Genomic DNA, 11,912 nt, shown 5'->3' with positions numbered 1-11,912 from the left:
TGGAAATAGAGGGGGCAGTCCCGGTGGCTAAGCAGTTTAGCACCGCCTTCAGCCCAGGGACGGATCCTGGAGACTTGGGATCGAGTCCCGCCTCGGGCTCCCTGCGTGGAACCTGCTTCTCCCCCTCTGCCTCTCTCTCTGTGTATCTCTCATGAATAAATACATAAAATCTTAAAAAAAAAAAAAAAGAAAAGAAATGGAGAGGGTGCCAGCATGGCTCAGTCTATTAAGCATCTGCTTTTGGCTCAGGGTCCTGGGATCGAGGCCCATTTTGGGCTCCCTGCTCATTAGGGAGCTTGCTTCTCCCTCTCCTCCCAGCTCATGCTCTCTCTCACTATCTCTATTGCTATTTCTCTCTCAAATGAATAAAATCTTTATTTAAAAAAATGGAAATGGAGGCCCAGAGAACTTACAATGATTAGCCTGCATAAATGGCAGAACTAGGAGCCTTGATTTCCTCCTTTGCCAAGGAAAACTAAGCACACATTCCAGTCAGCTAGTTCTGTACACCGTTTCCAAAATAAATGACCAATGTGTCTATCACTTCTTCTAGAGGTCACCCAACACTCTAAACGATGCTTCCCTCATATCTCTCCGATATGTATGTAAAGAGTGAGGTTCACTGAATGAAGTGGGGCTTTGGGAGGGAGCTTACCAGATGGTTTGGTAATGTGAGGAATGCCACCTGTTTTCACTGGAAGGGGATACTCTCCACTTTCACTGACTTAAAATCAGCAGTGATGCTGATCACTTTCAAGCATGTTCTAATTTGTAAAGAACAATCATGTCCATTTCCTTACTTGCCTTCCTCCCGCCTCTGAGAAGGTATCTTGAGTGGGATGAATTCCCAGTTACTGATGTTCAGACCTGAAAAGTGAATTGCCAGCTTTCTAATTTTAAAGGGTTGAAAACAACAGCATCTTTTCCTCATTTGGAATTTTTTCTCTAAAAAATCCTGAGCATATCATCTTTTTACTTTTTCCCCCTAAAATCTTAAATGTTACCCCTTTATTTTTTTATTTTTTATTTTTTAAAGATTTTATTTATTCACGATAGACAGAGAGAGAGAGAGAGAGAGAGAAAGAGGTGCAGAGACACAGGCAGAGGGAGAAGCAGGCTCCATGCCAGGAGCCTGACATGGGACTTGACCCCAGGATTGTGCCCTGGGTCAAAGTCAAAGGCAGGTGCCAAACCGCTGAGCCACCCAGAGATCCCCATGTTACCCCTTTAGAAAGGCCTTTCCTGCACATTCAATACTAAGAGCTGACACTCAAATTGCACTCATTCTGTACATGATAGTGTTTTGAAGTCCTTTCTATATACTAACTCTATTAAATCTTAGGACAAGCGTTTAAGGTAAGTAATATTCTTATTTCCACGCAATATGATGACAATTATTATTTCCATATAGAAGCCGAGAAAACTAGAGCACAAAAAGGATAAATAACTTTGGGGACTCCTGGGTGGCTCGGTAGTTGAGCATCTGCCTTCAGCTCAGGGCATGATCCTGGAGTCCCAGGATCAAGTCCCATGTCGTGCTCCCTGCATGGAGCCTGCTTCTCTCTCTACCTGTGTCTCTGCCTTTCTCTGTGTCTCTCATGAATAAATACATAATTTTTTTAAAAAAAGGGATAAATAACTTTGCCAAAGTCACACTATGAGTAATAGAGCCTGGACTTGAACTCTAGTCTTCTGGTGCTAGAGTCTGCACACTTTACCTCTGCTATATTGCCAACCTAAAGTAGGCTTCTCCCATTCCATTTTTCTTGCAGTACCCCTTCTTTTCCTTGTTAGTACTATCACACTTTATAATTAGGATTTACTCATTTATATGTATACTGTTTGTCAGACTGTATACTCCATGAGGGCAAGGATCATATGTGTCTCATTCACATTGTAAGTGCTCTATAAGTATTTGTTGAATAAATGAAGAAATGTATGCTTGTGGGCATCATTCATTCTGCAACAAACTTTTAAAAATTAATTTTAGGAGTGCCTGGCTGGTTCAGTCAATAGAGCATGTGACTCTTGATCTTGGGGTTGTGGGTTCAAGCCCCATGTTGAGTGTAGAGATCACTTACAAATGAAAACTTTAAACAAAATTAAAAAAAATAATTTTGGGGTGCCTGAATGGCTCAGTTGATTGGGAATCTGACTCTTGATTTTGTCTACAGTTGTGATCTCGTAGTGAGAGTGAGCCCCAAGTCAGTATTGGTGCTCAGTGGGGAGTCTACTTGAGTTCCTTTCTTTCCCTCTCCCTCTGCCCCTCCTCCTGATCCTTCCCTCCCTCCTTCCCTCCCTCTCAAATAAATGGATCTAATTTTACTTTGAAACAGTTTCACAATTACAAAACAGTTCAAGAGTAATACATAGAACTCATAGACCGGAGTAAACTTTAGTCATATGTCCCCCAAATTCAGTTTTTATTTTATTAAAGGTTTTATATTTTATATTTTATTTTCACTTGTTAGCATTTAATGAACCTCCCCCTATGTGGCTTCAAGCTACTAGAACGCAGGCGCCCCCCACATCCTTTACCTTCTCCTCAGCTCTTCTTTTTTTTTTTTTTTCCTCAGCTCTTCTACTGAAGAATTTGGCCTTCACGATGACAGGCTGTTTTGGGAGCTTTCCCTTTCCCAAAACTTTGTAGTAGCCCGATCACACCACATCGATAATAGGAGCAGCTCCAGTCTTGTTTTTGGCAGCATTTACCCATGTCTGCTCACTGACTAAGGTCCACAGTTTATCAAGGTTGACAGTTGGGCAGAAGCTCTGGTTCCTCTTTAAGTGGTAATGTCTCTTACCGACTTTTCCAAAGTAACCTGGGTGATATTTGTTGAAGTTTATCCTGTGATGATGCATGCCACCAGCATTACCCCGGTCTCCTGGGTGCTTCCGGTGTTTGCCGATTCGGCGGTGGCCATGGCTCACGTGGCCCCGAAGTTTCCGGGTCTTCCTCAGTCTGGAAGGCATGTTGGCGGCCCACAGGAAAAAGGCTATTTTTTTTTTTATTTTTAAAGATTTTATCTTTTAGTAATCTCCACATCCAATATTGGGCTCAAACTCACAACCCTGAGATCAAGAGTCACATGCTCCACTGACTGGTGCCAGCCAGGTACCCCCAAAATACACTTTAGAGCAAGAGGATCTGGTCCAGGTTCTCTTGAACAACAAATATTATTGAGCACCTGCTACTATTGGATTATAGAAGTCTCCTAACTGATCTCTCATCTGCAACCATTGCCTAATACAGTCTCATACGGCAGCCAGAGTGATCTTTTTAAAATGAGTTACATATATTACTCCTCTGCTCAAAACCCTGCAATAGCTTCCTATTAGATTAAAAGTAAAATTTCATGTCCTTTCCTCTTATTCAACCACACTAATCTTGTCATTTCCAAAATTCCATCTAGAGGATGTGAGGGCGATCTGGCTGTGACATCTGTCACCCCATTGATCGCCAGGGTTGATTCAGCTGATCTGGCTGGCTAGGCGGGTGTCCCCTTCCTCCCTCACCGCTCCATGTGTGTCCCTCCCGAGAAGCTGCGCGCTCGGTCGAAGAGGACGACCATCCCTGATAGAGGAGGATTGTTCTTCGGTCAAGGGTATACCAGTAGCTGTGCTCCCCTGCGAGAATCTCCCAAGAAAATTCCATCTAGATATGCCTCCATATGTAATTGCCCTCAAGCATCTGAATGGCTAACTCCTCTACGTCTCTGTTGGTTCTTAGAAATGCATCACCCCATCTCCCTTACACCGCTGCTATTTTCCTTCTCTCTAGCACTTATCATTTCCTAATAAATAGTTATTTATTATGTTCTGCTCCTCTTCTAGAATGTAGTTACCAATTGAGGATAGGGATCTTTGTCTATTTTGCTTGCTAAATATCCTAAATGCCTACAACTGTACCTGGCATATAATTGGTGTTCAAGAAATAGCTGTTAAATGAAGTTTAAGTTACACTATGTGCCAGGTCCTGGGTTTTTTGCACTAAGGGTAGAACAAAAGACTCCCTGTCCTCATGAGACTCACACTGAAGCATGCTTAAACCAGGTAGACCAGTCTCTACTCCCCTACCTAGCTCCTGTGAGTTTTGGGGCAAGTTGCTTAACCTTTCTGAACCTTGCTTTCTTATCAACTGTTATGAGGATTAAACGGAAAAAACCCAGCATTTATATGGCATTTAGCATAAGAAATCCTTAATCATTGTTTCCCTTCCCTTCCATGCTGAAAGACTGGTACCTGATGTCTCTGCCACAAGCATAGGCAAGGTTTTCACAAGGACTTGAAAAGATGCAAACGGGTTAACTATGGCCAGGCTTACCAATTGTTAAATGAAGATGTTCTGGTGAGAGAATGCTTAAAAGGGTCGAAGTGAGAAACCAAGGAATGGCTTCGGTCACCTACTTTGTCTTTTTGCATCGGGAAAGGTTCGCTGGGCCCACAGAAGTGAAAGTCTAAACGAAGGGGGGAGAGAAAAAGTGGGGTAGCTGGCCGCTACTGAAAACTACAAATCCCAGTACTCCCCGCGGCAGAAAACTACGGGTCCCCGCAGGTTTCACTGTACGGACCAGGGATGTCTCTAGGGACCTGCAGCCGGGGTTCAGCGGGAGAGAGCGTGGGGCAAGGAGAAGCAGCGGGGAGAAGCGGGTCAAATTTTACGCCGCTGCGCAGACGCCTCTCACGGACCGGACGTGACGTAAGAAGAGTTCCGGCTTCGGCCTCCGCCGCTGCCTCCGCCGCTACTAAAGCCTCAGCCGCTGCCGCTGCCGCCGTCGGGGCTTGTTATTTCTAAAATGGCGCCCCTAGACTTGGACAAGTATGTGGAGATAGCGCGGTTGTGCAAGTACCTACCGGAGAACGACCTGAAGGTGAGCCCGGCCGGGGCGGGAGCGCTGCTTGCGGGGCTCGCCCCTTCCGGCAGTGGGGCGCCCGCCGGCCAGCCCTTCCTCTCTCCGCGGGACCCCCGCCGGCATCCCGTCGCGGTGGTCGGCCTAACGGGGGGCCAAGTGACCGGATCCGACCGGGCGTCACGCGGAGAGCGGGGGAGCCCGAGTCCCCCGAATGCTGTCCTGGTTCCCTCGGTGGGGATCCCCAGGGGTGCGCGGCCTCTGCCCAAGGGTTGCGCCTCCTGGCCTTCGGGCTACCCCAGGGCTCTGAGCCCTGACAGCTTTGCTAGGAGGACTTCTCTCCCCTCACCCTGACGCCGGTTTCTCGGAGCCCGACCGAGCCCTCACGGACAGTACTGTCGGAATGGGGTCAGCCCCCAGAGGTGGTGACAGGAGCGCGGGGGGGCGGGCGCCTGACAGGAGATACCGGCCCCGGTGTGTTTAGGTCCCTGCGGAAGGGGAAGACGGTGGTGGGCCAGAGCTGTCTGGTAGTGATGTCAGAGAACGTCGGGTCGTCCCTCTTTCCGTACCCCTTGTCCCAATTGCTTGTTAGGAGTGTTGCTTTACTTAGGTTAATTCAGATGTGAACCGGTTTTCCTGTCCGTTGTTGATCCAATTTCAGTGGAAAAAGTAGTGGGCCCTCAATACTTTTCTGCCCCTTAGGTTGTTTGCTCATAATCTCTTATTAACCGAAGGTTTCCTTTTCTTCGTTTCCCAAAGGAGATGACGAGTTGTTCTTTGCTACTGCCTAGGCCAAGTTACAGTAAATGCATGTGTGAGTAAAGGAATGAATGTAAGAGAAAGGGAACGTGTATACTCCTTTTCTGAGAAGTGTTTGTATGCACAGTGCTTAGGTGTCTGACAGTGTTCAGAGGTTAGTGCTAGTGCCTGTTTCACTTTTTCAGTTAACTTTGATTTACTCTGGGTTAAGTGGGTAAACTGTTGGTAGTTTTGAGTTCTTTTTTTCCCCCCTTTCATCTGTGGATTTAAAGCGATTTATCTTTGCAGATTGTTTCAAGGAAGAGATTTATTTTGTTCTGTTCACACAGAGGTTGATATTTAACATCAGTCAACAGGTATGCAAAATGTTTAAGGTCACATCAGCTCTCATGGATGTAACTTAATTGTACTTACATGTTAATTATAGGTGCTACGTGATAGGGGAGTCATTCTTGTGCATTTCTCCCTTTTTAATACGATACTTTGATTAAAATAAGGACAAAGCCAGTACTAGCAACGTAGTTTTTATTTATGCTCATCTGAGTCCACATTAGTTTTGTGGCTTCCTTCCGTTCTATGCTTTTTTGAGGAGATGAGGATATAACCAACACTGGGACCTAATTCATGGAAAACTAACCACATGTCCTTTGGTAGCATTGTTAATTCCATGTATCAAATTGATTTTCTTGTATCAGTGATTTGATGTGGAATTTTCTGTTTTTTAGTACATGTAAAGCTGTTTTTAGGCTTTGTGTTTTTAATGAATAAAATGTTGATTATTATAGTATGTCTTGATATTAACTTGAGATTGGCTATTGAAATGATTTGGAAGATAATTAGTTGGATTTTCTTTAGATCTCTTAGCTTGATAAACTTTGAATTTCCTTCCCACCTTAAGGAAATATAGTTATTAAACCATTTCATTTCCCTTTGCAACACTATTGGACTGTACTTATGTATTTCTGTTTCTTAATAACTCCCCACCCCCCATCTTCTGGACAATTAATGGGAAAAAAGGATTCTGAATTTTTCTCTGTAAGTGAAGGCTCTTCTTCTTTGTCTTGGAAATGGTTTTATCAGATTAATTTAGTTGTGCTGTTCATGTCTGGTATATTTTTAAACAAATTTAATTTTATTTCTACTTCTTGGCATGAAAAAGAAACTAAAATTAGGTAAGCCAATAAAGTATTCCAGGAGCACCTTTTCTGAGGCTTTAGAGCCAAAATAAAAGATTCTGTCAGAGGAAGAAAAATAATTGGGTTACTTAATGGTCATGATGGAAAAGATTTGTTCTGGTAGAAAAGAATACAGCAATTTGCCTGTGTTTTTAATTTGACTAAAAATTGAAGGTACTAAATAAAATAATAAGTACATTGGGTGTTTTATATTTAATTACAGTTTCTCTATATCTAGATTGGAAGTGGTCGAATCATTAGTACATCATTGAATCTGCATAACTTTTGTTGGAATAAAGTTGAAATACATGAAAGTGAATAGGCGAAAGCATAACCTTCCTTAAAAAAAAAAAAAAGTGCTCAGGGATGCCTGAGTGGCTCAGTGGTTGAGTGTCTGCCTTCAGCCTAGGGTGTGATCCTGGAGTCCCAGGATCGAGTCCCACATCGGGTTCCCTTCGTGGAGCCTGCTTCTCCTCCCTCTGCCTATGTCTCTGCCTCTCTCTGTGTCTCTCGTGAATAAATAAATAAAATCTAAAAAAAAAAAAAAAAAAAAAAGCTCAGGTGGTTCTCATCCACAATAAAGATTTCAGAGAGGATCTTGGGAGATGGAAATTTCGTATCTGGTCAGGTGATAAAAAGCAGGTTTACTGAATTCTTAAGAATTTCGGTGGGGAAAGGGTTCTGTAACTTCGGGGTAGTTTGATCTCTTGGACAGTTATTTTTTTAAGCTTTTTTTTTTTTTTTTAAGATTTTATTTATTTATTTGACAGAGAACATGCACAAGCAGAGAGAACAGCAGCCAGAGGGAGAGAAGCAGGTTCCATGGTCAGCATGGAACCTGGGATCATGACTTGAGCTGAAGGCAGACACTTAACTGTCTGAGCCAAGCAGGTGCCCCTCTTAGTTTAAAGATGACGTGTAAAGAAGTTACACAAGGAATTTTGTAATTCCATAATAACCACTTTTATGAATTAATAGTTAATGTAATCTTTTTTGAACTCATGTTTATGTTTTGTCTGAGCCATCTCTGAATTCTTCATATAAGGCTACTTGCTCAAAAAAAAAAAAGAAAGAAAAAGGTACTTGCTCAATAAAGTTTTATCTTTGCTTGAAATGCTTCCATAAAGCTTCAAAAAACTCTCCTTTGCTTTTTTTTTTTTTTAAAGTATTTATTTATTTGAGAGAGAAATCTAGAGAGAACATGAGTAGAGGAGTAGAGGAGAGGGAGCTGAGCAGGGAGCTTGATGCAGGCTTGATCCTAGGACCCCAGCATCACGATCTGAGCTGAAGGCAGATGCTTAACTGACTAAGCAACCCAGGCATCCCTCTTCTTTGCTTTTTTCTGAGATTTAGTGAATAACTTTTTGTACCTCTTCATTACAGACACTTACCTGATTTTATAGATTCTCATCATATATGGTAGTCTTTATCTTTCCAGACTTGCAATCTGTTAGTCTGCTCACTCACCTTAGTGGTTGTTTCATTGATCAGTCTATTTACTTGAGTTGTTTGTTTTTTTGTTGTATCTTTTTCAGGTACTACAAGGAAAATTGAACACAGTGTGGCAGTTGGGGATATACTAAGGCTTTATATAGGGCTAGAAGAGTGTTGTCAGTGTTTTCAAGACCCTTTCTGATCATTTCAGGCATTTGTTTTGTCATTATCACATTCCCCTATGTTTTACGAAAATGGTCTACAACAGTGCCGTCTGGTAGAAGTAAAATGCTCAGAAACATGAAACTCGAATGGTCACATTTTTAAAAAATAGAAAGGAATAGTTGAAATTAATTTTTTTTTGAAATTAAATTTTTAAAAAAGATTTTATTTATTTATTCATGAGAGAGAAAGACAGAGAGAGAGAGAGAGAGAGAGAGAGAGAAGCAGGCTCCCCGCACAGAGCCCGACGTGGGACTCGATCCCTGGACAGGGATCATACCCTGAACCCTGAGCCAAAGGCAGATGCTCAACCGCTGAGCCACCCAGGCGTTCCTGAAATTAATTTTAGTAATATTTAACCCAATTACAACGTGTAATCAATATAAAATTATTAATGTAATATTTGGCCTTTTTTTTTGGTACTATGAAATGTGTATATTTTACATTTTTGAGAAATCCCAATATGGACTAGCCACATTTCAGGTGCTCAATAGTTACATGTGGCTTTAACGAGCCTGTAACATAGGTGTTCTATGGGAAGGTGCACGTCTCTAATGACTTCTTGGTTTCTTTTCTAGAATTTCAGAGCTAAGAGAATCAGAGTTCTAGTTCTGCCCCTTCTTACTTTACTGAGGATACTGAGCTTCATAGAATTTATGAAATGCCTGAGGATGTGCACCTAATCAATGAATTAAGTTATAAATCTTCCTTATGCAGAGCTCTTTCTGATACAGTTAATAGCTTTTTTTAGGAAGAAAATAGCATGCTTTTTCTAGGTACTTCTACTTCATCACTTTTCTTTTTACCTTCCATTCCGAGCTCTCTTCTGACAACATGCCTTGTACTTTCTTTCTTCTTTGCTTCTCTCTGTCTGTTTCTATCACCTAGTTTTTTAATACTTACATAGCACAAATAATCATTTAATACTCTATGAGTTCGGTACTAATATTTGCCCCGCTTTATAGATAGGTAAACTAAAGCATAGACAGATTATAAGTATCTTTCTGAAGTTATACAGCTAGTAAGTAGGGATCCCTGGGTGGCGCAGCGGTTTGGCGCCTGCCTTTGGCTCAGGGCGCGATCCTGGAGACCCGGGATCGAATCCCACGTCAGGCTCCCGGTGCATGGAGCCTGCTTCTCCCTCTGCCTGTGTCTCTGCCTCTCTCTCTCTCTCTCTCTGTATGACTACATAAAAAAAAAAAATACAGCTAGTAAGTGGAGGAGCTGGGATTCAAACCTAGGTAGTCTGGGTCCGAGATTCACATCTATAACTACTGCTTGTGTTTGCTGTATACAATACCTTCCGTGACCCTTTTGAGCTCAGACTCAGATGCCACTTTTTCCATGCAGGGCTTCTGGATTCCAGTCAGAATTATTAGCAATGATTAGAATGTTCATAGCTGCTTACAGTTTTCAGAGTATCTTTATGTCCATTATGTCATTTACACAATCCTTGTGTAAGGCAGAACAAATATCAGAGCCAGGACTTGATGAGATTTAGTGGGTTTTGCAACAGTGACTCATGGAGTATATACCTGAATTTATTTGCTATTAAAAATTCCCACTTTCGGGGCACCTAGATGGCTCAATTGGTTAAGCCTCTGACTCTCGGGATCCCTGGGTGGTGCAGCAGTTTAGCGCCTGCCTTTGGCCCAGGGCGCGATCCTGGAGTCCCGGGATCGAATCCCATGTCGGGCTCCCGGTGCATGGAGCCTGCTTCTCCCTCTGCCTGTGTCTCTGCCTCTCTCTCTCTCTCTCTCTCTGTGTGACTATCATAAATAAATTAAAAAATTTAAAAATAATTAAAAATAAAAAATAAAAAAAATAAAGTGTAGCTAACTAAAAAGAAAAGTAGATTCAAAGAAACCTAAACAGGGATACACTATTGTATGTGGTAGAAATAGGACAAAAATCATGAAGGCAGTATCTTTTTTTTTTTTTTTTTTTTAAATTTTTATTTATTTATGATAGTCACAGAGAGAAAGAGAGGCAGAGGCATAGGCAGAGAGAGAAGCAGGCTCCATGCACCGGGAGCCTGATGTGGGATTCGATCCCGGGTCTCCAGGATCGCGCCCTGGGCCAAAGGCAGGCGCCAAACCGCTGCGCCACCCAGGGATCCCATGAAGGCAGTATCTTAATCTAGTTTTGGAAATAGTGTCATAGAAAGAGGAGTGCCCTTGAGAAATTTTTAAGGAGCATTGTGACAGTAGGTTTTAGAAATATTCTGGCAGCACTTGGGGACCACGGTTTAGAATGGGCAAATATGTCATAGAAGCAGTAGGCCAGGTGACATGAGAATTTAAAGTAAGGTAGTGACAAGTGATTGTGGTTTTTAAAAGGAGATGGGAACTCCTGGCTGGCTCAGTCAGAAAAACATGCGACTGGATCTGTGGGTTGTGAGTTCAATCTCCACAGTGGGTGTACAGATTAGTAAAGAAAAAACTTTTTTTTATTTTTATTTTTTTTTTAAAATTTTTTTTAAATTTTTTTATTTATTTATGATAGTCACAGAGAGAGAGAGAGAGAGAGGCAGAGACACAGGCGGAGGGAGAAGCAGGCTCCATGCACCGGGAGCCTGATGTGGGATTCGATCCCGGGTCTCCAGGATCGCGCCCTGGGCCAAAGGCAGGCGCCAAACCGCTGCGCCACCCAGGGATCCCAGAAAAAACTTTTTTTTAAAAGATTTATTTTTATTTATTTATGATAGACATAGAGAGAGAGAGGCAGAGAAACAGGCAGAGGGAGAAGCAGGCTCCATGCAGGAAGCCCGACGCGGGACTCGATCCCGGGACTCCAGGATCGCGCCCTGGGCGAAAGGCAGGCGCAAAACCGCTGAGCCACCCAGGGATCCCCTAAAAGAAAAAACTTTAAATAAAAGGAGATGAAGAAGGTGTACTAGGACCTGTTGACAGGTTAGGTCTAAGTTTTGAGGAAGCTAGAGGAGTTCAGTGTAATCTCAGTTCTGGCATAGATTGCTTTAGTAAATACTATAACTAGATTAAGGAATGCAAGAGAGTTTGATTTGGGCCCTATCGAGTTTGATATGCTGCCAAGTCAAGACACTGAGGTAGAGATGTCCAGATATCTCTTGGATACACAGGCTGGTTGGTTATCAGATATTTATTAATTGTCATATGTGCTCCAGACACTAATAGCTCTGATAGTAATAAACTCAGGAGAAAGGTCTAAACCAGTGGTTCTCAACTTCTCAGGGGTGAATTTGCCTCTGAGAAGATATTTGGCAGTGTCCAGAGATATTTTTTGATTGTCACAGCTAGAAGGTTGCTATGGGTGTGTAGTGGGTATAGAGGCCAGATATGATGCTAAACATCCTATATGATGCTAGACATCCTATAATGCATAGAACAGCAGCCCCTCACAAGAAAAAATTATCAGTAGTGCCATGGCTGAGAAACTCTGATTTAGACTGAAGATATGGATGTTTGTTTCCTTCTGGATTGTAAGGATGTCA

General features: G+C 42.5%; 1 pseudogene; it reads right to left on the bottom strand.

The window, feature by feature from the left end:
• Nucleotides 1-2,374: 2,374 nt before the first annotated feature.
• On the bottom strand, nt 2,375-4,461 carry LOC121474252 (annotated as a pseudogene).
• Nucleotides 4,462-11,912: the final 7,451 nt, after the last annotated feature.

The sequence above is a fragment of the Vulpes lagopus genome, chromosome 12 (assembly GCF_018345385.1).
Source record: "Vulpes lagopus strain Blue_001 chromosome 12, ASM1834538v1, whole genome shotgun sequence".
NCBI classification, from domain to species: Eukaryota; Metazoa; Chordata; class Mammalia; order Carnivora; family Canidae; genus Vulpes; species Vulpes lagopus.
The sequence above is the reverse complement of the archived record's forward strand: the minus strand, read 5'-3'. Positions and strand labels throughout refer to the sequence as shown.